At 51.7% G+C, this 15,672-nt stretch overlaps 1 long non-coding RNA gene across 2 annotated transcripts in view; it reads right to left on the bottom strand.

Moving 5' to 3' along the window:
* Window positions 1-7,991, bottom strand: part of LOC116217110 (uncharacterized) — a 60,862-nt gene extending 52,871 nt beyond the window's left edge. Inside the window, exons 1-3 of one of the 2 annotated variants that reach the window (XR_014885987.1) lie at window positions 7,032-7,991; window positions 6,568-6,765; window positions 4,306-4,414 (exon numbers count right to left, since the gene is read on the bottom strand). This is a non-coding gene — a long non-coding RNA (uncharacterized LOC116217110). The other variant, XR_014885988.1, reaches the window with a different exon arrangement.
* Window positions 7,992-15,672: the final 7,681 nt, after the last annotated feature.

Below are 15,672 nucleotides of genomic sequence, written 5' to 3'. Positions count from 1 at the left end.
CCCCAGTCTGCATGGCTTACAGCAACGTTGGCACCTCCACACCCTGCCCGTGCGTTGGCCCATGAGCTGCCTTTCACTTTGCTTTATGTAGAGCTGAACAGCCCCCGATGGGAAGTTCCAGCTCAGATCCTGCCTCCCCAATGCCCAGATTCCACCACATCTTTCCCTCCTCCTCTGACCGCTTTTATTAGCCCAGCAAAACCATTGAGGCTTGGAAAGCAGCACCGTGTTCACCACAGTGCAGACCTCAGCAGAGACCACACTTTCCTAAAGTTTAAAGTAAACTGCAGCTTGCGGCTCAGAAAACTCCAACTCGATCGCTAATTTCTCCTCACTGAGCCAGTCAAACCCTGTTCGCCCTCCTCTTTATAAGCTCATGTTTATGCTTCTTTCCTGCCCTTACAGCCCACGTTGGTGTGCAAAGCAGTGCACTCACCCCACGTCCATTGCTTACGGTGCTCGTTCCTGGGCAGTGTGCAGAAGCAGGGCTGGTGGCGCACAAAAGGCAATCCCCGTGCCCAATAGATTTCTCCTCTGAAAGAGCAATGCTGCTCCAGCACAAGTTGCACAGGGAGCAGTGGTGTCCCAGTCCCTGCGGGAATTCCAGAGCCATGGGGATGCGGCACTTGGGGACACAACCATTGGGCACAGTGGGATGGGTTGGGATCTCAGAGGTCTTTTCCAACCTTTAATGCTTCTATGAAAGCCTCCTGCTAAGAGCAAGCACCTCGTGTGATCTTGGCACTGTATTTTGGCAGGTCTCTGCTTTATGCATTAAAGACAAAGCAGCCCCACGGGACACCCCCTCTCCTTGCACCCAGCAGCCCCTCCTGCCACAACATGGCCCCGCAACATCAGCACAGAGCACAAAGGAAAAAGAAAACCCATCCGTTCAAGAGATAAAGCAGCATCAGAGCAGGGAGGGTTCATGCGTGGATAAGCAGGATAATCGGGAAGGAAATTGGAGAGGAATTCCTTGGAATGGAGCACACTCCTAATGGGTTCCCTCTGCCTGCTGGAGCAGAGCTTCTTCCATCTGGATCCAATGCCGGTGCTGTTGGGTGTGCAGAACAACTTTGTTCTAGCGAGAGGAGCGACCCACACCGGCTCCAGCTCAATTGGAAATTAATGAAACTTCTGGATCCCTCCAGGTCTGGCTGCGGCTCTCGGGTGATGCGCCAAGGCAGCCCGGCACGAGCAGCGGCCACGCAACCTCCACCACCTCTGATCCTCCAGCACCAGCCTGGGCAGAGCCCTCAGCACCACTGCCGAAGCATGGCCCAAAGGAACAGCCCCGGGCAGGATGGGTGTCACCTGCTTGGGTCAATGGGGGGATGCAGGGAGGATGGAAGCTCCTGGCACTGCTTGGGGCTGGGCACGCTGCTGCCCTGCGCTTCGACTCCTGCGCCCCGAGGTGGGAACCTGGCACGTGCACAAAGCAGCAATTCCTAGCAGCGAAATGGCCGTTTTCCAGACTGCCATTATTTCTATTTTATAGCATTGCACTGAGGCCAAAGAATGGATCCACTGAGCCTCTTTGGCACCAGGGAGGTTAACGTTTTCCTTTTGGCACTTGGGCGCTGATAGCTGCTAAGTGCGCACTGCTCCTCGGCCAGAGATACGCCTCTCAGTAATCTCTCCCTTTGCCATTTCAAAGCCTCAACAACGAGCACTGCTTCCTGGCAGCTCACGTTAGCGAGCAGTACGTGCTCTGCTGAGCAGGAGGCTCTGCTCTGCCCTCCTCGCTGCCTTTGCGGTGAAGGAGGAATTCATCTGCTATTATATTTTCATCTCTTTGTCATCTGTTGGTATTGGAAAGCATTCTCCCCAGGCTTGCTGGACACCACATGAGCTCGTTAATGTTAATAAAAGATTAAATTAACTGCGGGATCAGAAAGGCTTTCAAGAAACATATAACGTTATATTAATCCCAGACAGGCAGATTATTGCGCATATTACTGGGTTTAACAACCGAGCTGAAACCAGAGAAGGGAGAGAGCTGCACAACGTCCAACCCATCCAAGTCTGCCCATTGCCAGGGGGGAAATACGTACCCTGGGCCCCAACACCATGGGAAGAGCGGGGCTGGGGTGAGCACACCCCACTCACACAGCCTTTGTCTGCCACCAGGCATCGGTCCAGCTCCCAATGAGGTCAGCAGGAGCATTTGATGTGTCCTTAGGTCCTGCAGCCCTGAGGGGTTTTCTCCTTGCTTTGGCTATACCTACGGTAAAAGAGGGTTACCCAATAACGCTATTAAAACACCAATGTGTTTTCCAGATTGTTGTTTCAAATGCACAGAAGGGTGGAAACGGCGTTCAAGGTTCAGTTCTGGGGGCGCGTGAATCGGTCGGGTGGAAGAACCGAACAGGGAGAGCAGGAACCGGGCAGCTGGGAGCACATCACACTCATTTTCTGGTTCCTCAACATTTCCTGACCTCGCTGAAGGCGAGCAGCCGTCCTTCCGTGGTATGGGATCAGTGTGGCCATTCCTCTGCCTCTCCGCCAATGGAAAAATTAATGCCGCAAGCCGTAAACGAGCTGACACTTGGGGACGGCCCAGAAGATGGCTTTCCCTCACTTCCCGTGATGGATTACTCACAAGTAACAAACAAGCATCCAAATTCCTGTGCCACACTGACATCTTATGGAAAAAGGATTTGTTACAATTACAGAGGCAGAGGAGCATGGAGGCCAAGGGGAGCGAAGATGAACGCAATGGGCTCCGCTCAGTGCCTGGTGCTGAGCACGCAGTGCCAATGGGAATCTTAAAGGGCAAATTCCCGCCCTCCCCCCAAAAAAAAAAAGAAAAGAAAAAAGAAAGAGAAGAAAAGCCAAATTTTCTCCCCAACAGACATTTCTCCTTACCCTAGCAGAAGCTGCTCCAACCCAAAGGATTTTCTCTGCCATTAATGCAATGTAAGCAAGACTCCCACCACCTCTTTGCACAGCCTGGAGGAGAACTTGGAGCTGCAGGTCTGATATTTAACCTCCAGCTTACTTGTTTCCAATGGTTTTATGGGAAAAGAAAAAAAATAAGGCTTCTGGAGGACCAATCTCCAAACAAAGCACATCCCAGCAGCCAGGTGTGGAGATGCCACGGGAGCAAAAGCCTCCATCCACCAAAAGCCAGCAGCAACACCTTTGCCAAAAATCCTTCACCAGTCCAATCACTGCTTTATTTACACCCCCAGCAGACGGCTGTGAGCCATCATGGGCACCACACGCTTTCCAGCACACACATCTGAGGTCCCAAGCCCTCACTAAGGAAAGGCTGTGCGTGCCTGACCTCCAGTCCCAAGCAGCAGTGCTCACAGCAGTTACCAACCCTACGTGAAGCAGATGCTGTGTGAGTGTTCTTAATTCTGGTAGGACTTCCTCCCCATCCAAAAAATGAGTGTGCCATTATTTACCAGGAGCATTCCTGAGTTCAGTATCCCCACTGGGCTGCTTTGGTGACCCAGGCAGGAGCCAGCTCCTCCTCCTGAGAACACCAGGATGGGTTTGGAGCCCCAAACCGAGAGCCAGGAGCAGAGCTGGTGCAGCTGGGAGCAGCACATACTGTGCTGTGCAGGGGGTGTGGGTCTTAGAATCCTGCCACGGGTTGTGCTCTACCACTGCTAAGCTGGAGCTGAAAGACTCCAGGATTGATTCATGAGACCTGAGTGAGCACAGAGCTCCAACCACAGACTGCAGGAAGCAAACCACAGCCTACGATGGAGATGTGCACCGAGGGGAGTCCATATCCTTCAAAAGGAACCATTGGCCAAGAAGCGTCCAAAAAACATGCACACCCAGCCAGGCACGGAGGTGCCCTCTGAAACACAAGGCTTTTTTGGCTCTATTTTTCACACGTGGGAACGCTTACTAGTTGCAGTTCATCTGAGAGCACGCTCCTTCAATGTCCTTTGAAGCACTCGCCTCCCAATTCGGAAGGGAGACTTTTAAATAAAAGGCAAACATAACCAGTGTCTCCACTTAAAAGCCCTTTAAAGGCTTGGAAATGATTAATGTGTTTAAAGTATAAACTGTAGCCGCTTTAAGAGGAGATAAATATGAGATTGAGACTTCTGACTACACAAACAGTGCGAAGGCGTAAGTAAACAGCGCCGACAAGTTCAGCGCTCCGGCGGAGACGCAGCGCGCGCGTCCTGCGCCGCGGCCAGGAGCAAACAGCAGCAGCACCCACACCCGTTAGGAACACCGAGGAGAGACTGGCATCCAACCAGGTGAACCAAGTGAACCGTTCGACCAAAGGAACCGTGTGGTCAAACCTGCTCCCCACGCCCGTCCTTTGAGCCTCACCGTCCTGCAGCCCGTGCGTGTGAGATCCGCTGGTTCCACCAGCGGCCGGCTCCAGGCTCTCCGGTTGGCCGTGTTCCTCTTGGAAATCCATGCACCGTTCAAGACAGAGCTGTTAGGGACAAAGAAATGGCACAAAATACAAAGAATGTCAGATGTGAGCGTTGAGAACCTCCCTTTTCACCACCATCTCAACGAAGAGATGAAGGCATTGAAGAGCACGCAGGTTTCTGGAAGTCCTAAGATTCTTTCTGCTATGGAACACGCAGCAAAATTCCCGAATGAGCCCAAGGGATGTGCTTTTGGGAAGCACAGAATGCGAGCGCACGGAAAAGACCAGGTTGGATGACCGGGCAACCTGGGCTAGTGCCAGATCTGGAGGTTGGTGGCCCTGCCTGTGGGAGGGGGTTGGAACCTTGGGCTCCCTTCCATCCCAACCCATTCTATAACTCTACGAAAGGAGGTGGTGTCTCCACGTTGGGGAGGAAAGGGAAGGGATGTGCAGCAATGCATGGGGCTCCTCTGCTGAAAGATGCGCGTTGGGCTCAATGGGGCACGCGGCAGGTGACTCCCTTCCAACAACAGGATTATGCAGACAACAGGAGACAAGGCAGGATAGCGCCGCTCGTAATCCTGTGTATGTTCAAACACTTTGACGGCTAGATAAATAGACTATTTAATTAAACCAACAAGTCATCGTTTATTTTCACATCACAATAGGTTAAATGACTTTTTATTCCCATTTTCCATATCAACAGAGCAGACTTTTTGGTAATAAAAGCTAAACTCTAATTAACAGCTGGTGTGGTTGTACTTGGCAGCATTGTGAGTAATTCAGTACAAAGCAAACACATTTACTATAAATGGCTTTTGATTGCAGAGACCAAGGTAATGGATGCTGCATACCAGCTCCTGCCTGGGGCTGGGTTCAACAGCACCAACGACGAGGGGAGAGGGGACACTGTCCCATCCAGGAGGATGAATGGGGGGAACACCTACACCAAGGCCTGGCTTATTTGGAAGCAGTGCCAACGAGCCCCAGGACGCTCTTGCTGCAGGAGGAGCACCCTGCTGCCACTGCCACAAATCAGCCATGCCACACAGTGGTGTGATGCCCAATCTGCTCATCGCTTCCCAGTGCAATCATCTCTTTTTTTTTTTGTCCTCCTAAATCTAGCACTGCTTCAGTAAGCAGCCTGCTACTGCCAGCACTGCATCCTGCACCCCAGCAACCCTGGGTATGGCACCCTGGATAAGGCACGCTATCAGCTGCCCCCTCGGAACGCTTTTCACTATGCAGAAATATCAACAGCCCAACCATAAAAATTATCTAAAATCAGCCTCCCCTGCTCTGCAGACTGATTTCCTATGCAGTGATTGAACCCCACATCCTCACTCAGCCCCCAGCCCTAATCTGCTGCTCCCAGGGGCAAAGCACACCCTGACAAAGCAGGGTCCCATCCTGACACCAGGATCACCCCTTGCACAAACACACCCTGCTCACACCCACGGCTCCTGGGTGCAGCGACTGTGACACCTGGAGAGTGCCCAGAGCTCAGCACTGTGTTTGGTGAGGACTTCAGCATGAGTAAACCCTTTCTTTGAAAGCAAGGAAGCGTGCAGCATCGCCCTTGTTTTTAAAGGGAACACACAATGCAGTGATTTGGAACAAGGACAGCCACTGCATCAAGAAAAAAAAAAAAACATTCCTGCCCCCCAGATGTTCTCGCCCATTCCCTTCCACCCACCTGAGCCAAACCAGCAGAAGCAGCAGCTCCCATGCAGCTCTCCTTTTCTCACACCTGCAGCTCCCAGTAGACCTTGGTGAGGTTTGATGTCCCTCCCACCCATAGTGCCTGCTGTACATCACAGTGGGTTTGAAGAAGAGGTGCAGCTGCACTGGGACAGCTGTGAGCAAAGCCAACAGCAGCTGGTATCAACCCCTGCATCTCAGGTTAGGTATTAGGAACAATTTCAGGCTCGTAAGAGCAGTGCTGCACTGGCACAGCTGCCCAGGGAGCGGTGGGATCACCATCTCTGGAGGTGTTCCAGAGCTGCAGGGATGTGGCACTGAGGGATGTGGGCAGTGGGCACGGTGGGGCGTACTGGGATGCAGAGAGCTTTTTTGCAACCTTAATGTTCCCATGGCTCTCTGATTGCCCAGGGTGGAAGCTGCTGGTCCAGGACACGGCCCAGGGCACGGCCACACCAGCACAGGGATATAGGGCCCAGCACAGAGCTCCATCCTCTCCCATTCCTGCTCACCTTGAAGGCCATCCAAAAGAGGGACCCGATTTTGCGATACATCACTGCACTGCAGGGGCAGCCACCCCCAGATCAGGCTCAGTGCTCCTCTCTCTGCTAAGCAAGCTCTTATTCTTCTTGTCATCTTGCATTTGCTCTGCTTGGACTTGAAAACATGCCAGGAGCTCATAGGGACCTGCATTCAGGAGATCACCATGCCTGGAAGAACAAGGCAATGCTTTTAGGGGGACATCCGCTCCGCTGCTTCAGAAAGGCAAGCTCAGCAATGGGGAAAAAAAAAAAAAAAAAAAAGAAAAAAACCAAAGCACCACCTGCATTTACTTTGTGTGACCTCTAGCTCTGCCTATCGCTCATGCAGAATAAATAGGGAGGGGAGAAAAAAAACACCGTGTCCTAAAGCAAACAGCAAGGACAAGCTTGATGAGAGTATTTAAGCAGTTATTAGAGAGCGCCTGATTGCAAACCTTGTAGGAGCCCCACGGAACATGTGATGTTTGTTTTACCAGCACTTAGCAGCTGTCCTGTTAAGGAAGAGAACAAAGTGTAGGTGTTATAAAGTCAATATTGTTACAGGAAGGCGTGTGACAAAGGTCTGCCGAGCCGCAGCGAAATGAAATCACTTTCTTGTTGGGTTTATACAGCTTAGCTGAAGTTTATATTATTTCCCTGAATTACTTTTCCAGATGTGTACGACATAAAAGATTAAGATCGTGGGCCCAACATGATTATTTCCACTGATGGGATTAATGCGGGTTGGGTTTTTTTTTCCTTCTTTTTTTTTAAGATCTGAAATCGGAGATGGATTTTGGGATGGAACCAAATGCATTTCCCAGGGGCTGCCCCAGGGGTAGGGCTGCTCCCAGAGCCCGGCATGGAGCACAGCCCCCCAGCACTGCCCCAACCCAAAGTGACCCTTTTAGCGGATCAGCATCCGCTCCTTGTTGCCAAGACATGAACTGAAAAGGCCACAAATCCCATTGGCATCCTTCTAGATGAATGGATTCTCAAGAGCGGTAACCTTAAGAAAAATAAATAATTTCTTTGCACCTGGCTCATTATGAGCATTAAAGCCTCTCTGTGCCGGCACATCCAGTTCCTAGGGCAGAAACCATCCAAGTCCTTCCTCTACACACAGTTTTATATTAACGTTTCCTTTTGGATTGCCAAACTTTGGGCCGACTTTGCCAGAACTGCGGTAAGACGACGAATTCACAGCGACACCCATGCCAATAAAACGGATATTTTTCCCCCGCTATGAAAATAACATCTAACAAAGAGCTGCGATCCAACGCACGTTGAAGGCAGCTTCCTTCAGAGCATCCCTGGGGCAGACTTCCACACACGGCCCTACAAACGACTCTCCCCTTGCACACCACCCAGGGCAGCAGGTGCTGTTCCCCATGGGACCCCCAGTGCAGCAGCTCTCCCACCTTTCTGGGTTTCCATTCTGCTCCACTCGGTGCCTGCAGGAAGGATTACCGTGAGCCTTCTTGCAACTATTAACCTCTGCTTGAGAGGACACCAGAGGTGAATGAGTAACTCCAGTTCTTTGGTAACACAGAAACACACGCACTGCCGCCAGTGCACACGGAGAAGTGATTTCATTTCCATACGTGAGAGTAAACACTCCTTTTTCCTCCTTCAAACACAGCGGTTATTTCGTTAAGCCGGCTCCCGCTTTGCACGTTTGCACGTTTTTATGAGGTCCATCCATCCATCGCAGCCTTGGCACCCAGTGCAGCACCGCGTGCCTTCATTCCGCAGTTCCTCCCGTTATGAGATGGGACCCAGAGGAAGAGGTGAGGAAATCCAGGCTGGAGGCAACCTCTGCTGCGCTTTACACCTCCGGAAACACCATCAGCAAAACCTTCATCTGCAGTTAAGCACCATTTAATGAAGAAATGGGCCCTGAGCTCCACAACACAAAGGCTTTTCCCATAGCTGCGCCCATCCCCGAGGCACAGTGCCTGCGCCCAGCAGGGAACGCATCTCATCCGTGTCACCTCATGTCAGCAAAGGGTACGGGACACTGAGGAGCTGCTCCGAGCAGCAGTGGAAGAACAGCCATGGGAAGGGAACGAAGCATTTGTTCTCCATCCCAGCCCCGCTGCATTCTCCTACCCACGCTCTCCCCCCACTGGCTCCGCAAATAGCAGCTCTGCCTTGTTTATAAAGGCGGTGTTGACATTTTGTTATAAACGGTAATGTCAATTTGATAAAGTTAATTACTTATTATTTGCAATCTAATTTGCATTGGAGGTTGGGTTCATTAAAAAGCAGGAGTGGTGTTTAACAGAGAGGCTCTAAAAGCACCTGGAGGAGCTCAGCCCGCAGCTCCTCCCGCTGCCAGCATGCATTAACCCGGCAGATGAGAGCATTAACGGGGCAGTGTGAATTCCCACTGCAATCATGCATGCAGCTAGCCCAGGCACGAGTAAATATTTACTTTGCCTTATTTTCCAACTGGATTTCTTAAAGTGGCTGCGGAGTTCTGCTTTCCAGCTCTGCTCCAGTTCTGAGTCCGCAGCAAAGCGCTCTTCCTGCACACACTGATTCTCATACCTGTATTACGTTTGATGTACCTCTGTTATTGCATCTTTCTTTGTATTAGTTCACTCTAATTGCACTTCTTCCAAACTTTGGAAACCCAAAGCAGGAGGGTCCTGCACCTTCAGCCTCATACCTCCTCCATCTGGCAGCCTTCGAGTGACTCCAGTCCCCACACCTGAGCACATTGCAGGGATCCAAGGCACCGTGCACTGCCTGTGTCCAGCATCTGCAGGGCTGCAGTCCCAGGCAGGAGAGGTAAGGCCAGCACAACCCAGAGGCAGGTGGGTTTCTCCAGGCTGCCTGGAGGTAGGAGTGGTCTCTGCAGACCCAGGCTGCATGCTCAGAGCCAGCCCTGCTCGCTTCCATCACCCATTGAGGGGAACTTCCAGCAAAGGCAACTCCATTAAGTGTCCTAAGTGCTCTCATCCTCACCACCACATCCCAGCAGGCTGTGTACGACTGTCCCATTGGGTTTAGTATCAGTGATTGCCACCACCATTGAGGACATCCTTATCCCTTTACCTACTCACTATTTTGCACTGCAGTTCTGGGCCAAGATCCTTTCCCCTCACAGCTTTTAGTCTGTGTTGTAGAGCACAACCACAGCCTGGTGGGTACAAAGGGGTAAAAGGCATTGCAATAAATGCACAAAGCAGTAGGAGGTACTATGATAAATGCTGCCCAGAATCACCGAGATTGGAAAAGACCTAGAAAATCATCCAGTCCAACCATCCATCTATCACTAGATGCAACCAGTGCTGCACATGCACGGAGTTGAACCACTGGCTAATGCACAACAGCCACACTTAATTAGGCATCCTCCAATCAGTGCTAGTAGCACCAGAAGCTCCGAAATGGAGCCTGGACTCATCTTGGGAATAGCCAAGTGTCCTGGGGGAGGTGCAGAGGTGCTTTGAGGTATGATATCCACCAGCAGCACCTGACCAGAGCCCACAGGAGGACATGCTCTGGAAGCCCCATGCTTCTCCAGCCGCCTGCTACAGCTTCTCCTGCTTCTCCCTTCTTTTCCCACCTCCTCTCCCCAAGGGGCATCAGACTTGATGCATATTGTCAGCAAAGGACATTGCTGCAGATGATTTGCACAGAGGATCCTGCCTCTGCTTCCTGCACAGCAGGCAGGGCTGGATTCACACAGCCCCAGGCAGCCCCCACCAGCATCCTTCACATCAGAGCAATACAACAAGCAGCAAGGTGGGGATTTCACCACCACCCTTCCCCCCATCTGTACGCTGCCCTCTCTGCAGGTTTCTAAGTGCCGTGAAGGACAGGATGAGGACACCCCCAGCATTGCTGAGGAGCCAGACTTGTCAAGCAGCACACTCCACCAAGATGCGCTGTGCTTTGGGCACCTTTAGAAGTCACAGCGTTTTTGCAACAGCAGCTTTTATCTTCCTGCACCAGGCAGACAGGAGCAGCAAATCAAAGAACCATGGAAAATACTTCTCAGAGCACCAAATCCAACCTCCAACTCATTACCACTAACCGCATCCCTCAGCACCCCGCACTCACACCGACATGCTGGGGAATTCATGCACTGGGAGGACGTCCAGCACGTGGTGAAGCACAGCACGGGAGCCCTTCAGCATTTGGGCCTTGCCATGAGGCACAAGGACGCAGCACGCAGGATGCTCCCCACAGCCCCCTTTAACCCAAGCATCTCCACCTCTCTCCTTAGCTTCTCCCCGTGTTTCTGCAGTCATTCTCCAAAGGCCACATCCCAGCAGCACCACTGGTCTCCCCACATCAGTCCCATGCTGCCGTTGGGTGCTAGAAGCCCTCAGACCCCCATCCACGCAGCCCAGCTCACTCCCAGCCTGCAGTGGAGCAGGAGGGGCAGCCCAGCAGCACGGAGCAGCACTGGGGCTCCCGCTGAGCCCCCATCCCACACGCCCACTCGCTGGGCAAAGCTGTATGAAGGGCTGCCAGGACTTGGCTCGGTGCGAGGGAAAGACTAATCCGAGCCTTAGAAGCTAACAAACACCGCAGAAACATTTCCAAGTACAGCAGAAGGGCCAGTTCACTTAGAAACACAGTAGGATACCAGATTTACTAGGCAAAGCTGATGTTACTTACTGGACACGTTCTTTATAAAGGTTAAAGCTCTCGGAGCCAATAAGGGTTTAGGGACTCCGCTGTGACCCGCTACTCCACATGCTCATTTAATTTAATTTCCCTGGCTTTTGTCTGCAGAACACCTTCTACCCCTTTCAGCAGTAAAGAGCCAAAAGCCCAAAGCTAATATTTATGCTTCAGATCTCCTTGATGATGCAATCCAGCAACAAATCACTACTTAAATAATCCAGCCATTTAATCATCCAGAAATGTGTAGAAATAAGAGGATTAGCCTCCTATCCCAGGGAATTGTATTTTACAGACTCTAGATTTTTCCTAATAAAACAACAAGGGCAGCTCATGGTATTTTCAGTATAAATCCAAGTACCCAAAGCTGCAGAACAAGCTGTTGGGGCAGGAAGGGGCTGCTTTGCCACTGTCTCAAACAAAGTTCTTGCTGACTGTGCCATTAGAGAGGGCTGAGCTGCTGGTGAGATGTGTGATGCCCACACCTCTGGGCACAGCCGACCTCCCTGCAGGGTTCACACTGCTGGGCACCAACCTGGGGCATCCCAGTCGTACCAGTGCTGTCCTTGTGCTGCTTTCCTGCACCAAAGAGATGACGAGCTCTTTCCTACAGAAGGCTGCTCTCCCCTGTGCCACCACAAGCAGTGTTTTACTCATCTTTTTATAGGCGCTTCGTCCACAAAACTGAATATAAATCAGGGACGATGTAATTTTAGCATGTGGGAGGATTATTTTTAACAGCCTCTGAGCTCAACATAAATCAGGACAGAGGCTGCAGACAGACGCTGTGTGCAGGACAGGCAGAGCTGCTCCTTACACTGCTGGGAGCAGCGGGCAGCCCTGGGCTCACTCTGCTCAGCCCAGCACTGCGATGGGGGATTCCTGCACATAAACATCTGCCCTGTTTACAAGGAGGGATCAGGCCCTGCACTCGATGCACGCTGCCAAGCTGGCAGCCACCAGCGTCCTTCAGATGCAAGGTGACAACTGCCCTGAGCGGGGCGGTCAGGGTGGCTTTCATCACGCTGGCAGGGAGCACAGCAAGCTGTGATGCCATCCCTGTGCCACGCCACCCTGATTGTCCAGAGCAGGCACTGCCATTTGCCAGCAGTTCATCCACTTTCACGATTTCAAGAGGGCCGCTCAAGCCTGCCAGGATTATTGCTTGTAATTATTCATGCTGCGCTGTGAGCAGCGAGGCTACTCTCGGAAGAATAGCAGCTCTGCTTCCAATTCCTTCGGGCCACCTCAAGCTGACTGCTGCCAGCTCTGAAAGCTCTCAGCCTTTGTGCCCAGCCCCCGGGTGCCACGCACACAACTCTGGCACATTGAGTCCTGCTGGCAGCCTGGCTGCAGGGATGCAGAGCTCACCCTGCTATGGGCCACCACCAAGAACTGCCCCACCGAAAGCCAACAGAGGCCACACACGTTCTGCAAAATCAGCGTTGGATGTGACAGAGACCACAAAAGGGAGCAGAAAACGAGAAAGACAGCTCGCTGTGAGAAAGTTCCTTACACCAAAACCGACTGCTAGGAAGTGACTGCATGCTGGGCAGCCAGCAGCGGCTGCTCCCTGACCCTCAGCTCTGTCCTGGGGGAGGCACGGCCGGGAGCCCAATGTCTGCACCACTGTCGTTACGGATGGAAGGACAGAGCAAAGATCTTGGTGGGAATGGAGCACAGCTCCCGGGTGATGCCTGCACCCCGTGCCAGCCCAGCAGCTGCTCGGAGCCAGGATGAGGCAGCAGCAGCCGGCACCGCCAGCAGCTCCAGCAGTGCACATGGCCCCAGTGCAAGCGCTCTGCAGTGACTTGAAGCTAAAGGATTCCACCTCAGACAACCCATGTCAGCCTCAAGCAGACAGTTTTGCTGGCCGGACCTTTGATCCCCGTCTGCAAATAGCTTCCACCAGGCAGCACGGGAGGATCCAGGGAACGGCAGGCCCTGAGCTGAGAACAGCTGTAGCTGCCGGGGTCAGGGTTGGAGCATGTTAGCATGCAAGTGTGAAGCACGCACGGGAGCTGCCAGGTCCAAAAGCAGACAGGCTCCTCCGTATCAGCTTTTTCATCCCCTGCTCTCTGGCAGGCTGCCTAGCACGCAGGCTGAGTTCAGCCAGAACGCTTTCACAGGAGCAGAGTGCAGGCACCTTTTTTGCAAAGCACTTGGCAGGAGGAGCAGGCAGGGTAGTGAGGTAGGCAGTAAAATCCCGTTAACTTCACTGGGAAGAGTTCAGCTAATCCTACAGGCTTCTGGTGCTTACATGCTTAGCAGTGATTCACTGCCTTGGAGGCAAAGGGGTGGAACACGACCTGGAATAAGATTGATGCCCTGAACTTTCATACCATATCCTGAGCTGTTTTGAGACAGATTTCAGAAAAGCCCAGGTTCAAGAACAGATCTTCTGCAGCTCGCTGTGAGAAGTCTGTGATTCCAGGGTCGAGCCTGCATGTTATTCTTCTGCTTTTTATTACTCAGCAGAGGCCGCAGCCAATTAATGCCAAGAACATCCGAGCAACACAGGCAACAGAGCCCAGAGCCTTCACCTTACGCCAGTAGGAAACTCTGATGTTCCAGAGCTGGCAGGAAGAACGGGCAGCACTAACTGCAGACTTCAGCCCATTGTGGCAGGAATTCGTTACCTCAAAAGGTAAACACAAACTCAGTTCAGCAAACTGAGTGTACAGCAGCATTTGCCAAGAATACCAAAGAACTTAACTACAAGCAAACTAATCAAGATTCTTCTGACACCAGGCTGGCCTGCAGAAAGCACAGAGCATCCACTGCTCATCAGTTCTCTTCCAGAGAAGCTGACTTGAAGTGCTGAAACGCTGCTGGCTGCTAGCTGCAGGAACTAGAGATCACGAAAACAAGCCTTAGAACAAAAGCACTGAAGAGCTGCTTTCACCAGTGGGCTCCATGCCTCTGCAAAACGGAGTGATGCATCCCACTGGAATATGGTTTGATCCTGCTTGCCAATGGAAGGACTGGCAGAAGGGACAGGAACCTGCAATGAACCTGGGAGGGCTCTGAGAGGAAGCTACTGGGGAAAGCAATTACCAGGATCTTCCCTGTTCAAGTTAATATATTTTTTAAGTACCACCAACATCGCATAATTTCCCGTGCCTTTAATCCCCCTGGTTGCTTTGATTCCATGTACAATTGAGCTCTCCTGATCAGCCTGTTCAAGTATCCTACTTAGTGAGACCCCAAGATGTCCTCGGCTTTAGAGCCCCTGCTTGGGGGACAACAAATACAGAGCCAACCTTCCCAGATCCTGCCCAAAAAGAACTGAAAATTATTTACTCCATAGGGCTACATTCTTACCTGCTTTAAGTAATGCTAGCCTCAGTCTGCGCAGAGCTCAAGGGAAAAATAAAGGTAGGCAGTAGCACACAGCAAAAACAAGCAAAGCCCCATACCTGCATTTCCAATCATTTTTTCCCCCAAGAAGCTCAATTCCCTCATAAAGGCTTTTCCACCCCCACTGACAGCACATGGGGGGAGCTGGCTGGGCCAACACCAAGCAGAAGGCCTCGCTCAGCTATTGCACAGAGGAGCCTTGGTACAGGCAACCCTCCTACTGCGTGCTGCTGTTTGCTTTAACGCTTCCCACTGAATGTCAACGGAGACGAAAGAATGACAAGTACACAAAGATACCCACAATAAATGCCAGCCCTTGTTAGCTGAGTAAATTGTGTGCTTAGCTGAGTCTTAGAGGAATCTTTGCAGAGTAAACACCGCCAGTGCTATGTGCTAGAGTAAATATGTGAAGAAGACGCAAAGACACGAAGAACGACTTCACAGGAATGCAATTGAGTGGCACTGAGTGCAATTCCACCCATGGAGAAGCATTGCTAGATCTGGGCCAGGAAACAGCTTGATATGCACTGAAACTCTGCTGCCATCACTAGTGCAGGAGTCCCTGTGCCCTCCCCCCAAGCTGCCAGACCTCGTGCTCCATCCATCCCAAGAGCACAGAGCACACTGCTGTGAGCTCAGATCCTTTCCAAACGCAAACCTGAGCAGCTAGCTCGCACAGACCTCACGGGCAGCATGTGAAGAACAAGTCACAGACTTGATACAACTTGTTAACAAGCTGCCACCTTCCTCATAGCACTACCAAGGACACAGGCATCCTCCTTCGCAAGGTCTCAGATTTGCTTTATGTTAACCTTTATTTGGACAAGGCGGCAACTGTGTGCATCCTCATTCAAAACATGGAGCTTCTGAAAAAAGCTCCTGCAAAACACTGTGTCAAGACACAGAACTTCACGAGGACTGAGAAACAGACACTTCAGCCAAACATCCTTTGCCACAAGCGGCAGAGAAAACAGCACATTGAGAGCTGAATTCCTCATTCACATTGCTTTTGAAGCAACCCAGATGATGCCACGTTGTGCAGCTACTGCTTTCTTTCACAAAGTTCTGAACACCCCAGGTTTCCCCAGAAACACC

Source organism: Meleagris gallopavo, chromosome 12, assembly GCF_905368555.1.
Source record: "Meleagris gallopavo chromosome 12, MGAL_WU_HG_1.1, whole genome shotgun sequence".
In the NCBI taxonomy this organism is placed as follows: domain Eukaryota; kingdom Metazoa; phylum Chordata; class Aves; order Galliformes; family Phasianidae; genus Meleagris; species Meleagris gallopavo.
This window is presented reverse-complemented; position numbering and strand designations above follow the sequence as displayed.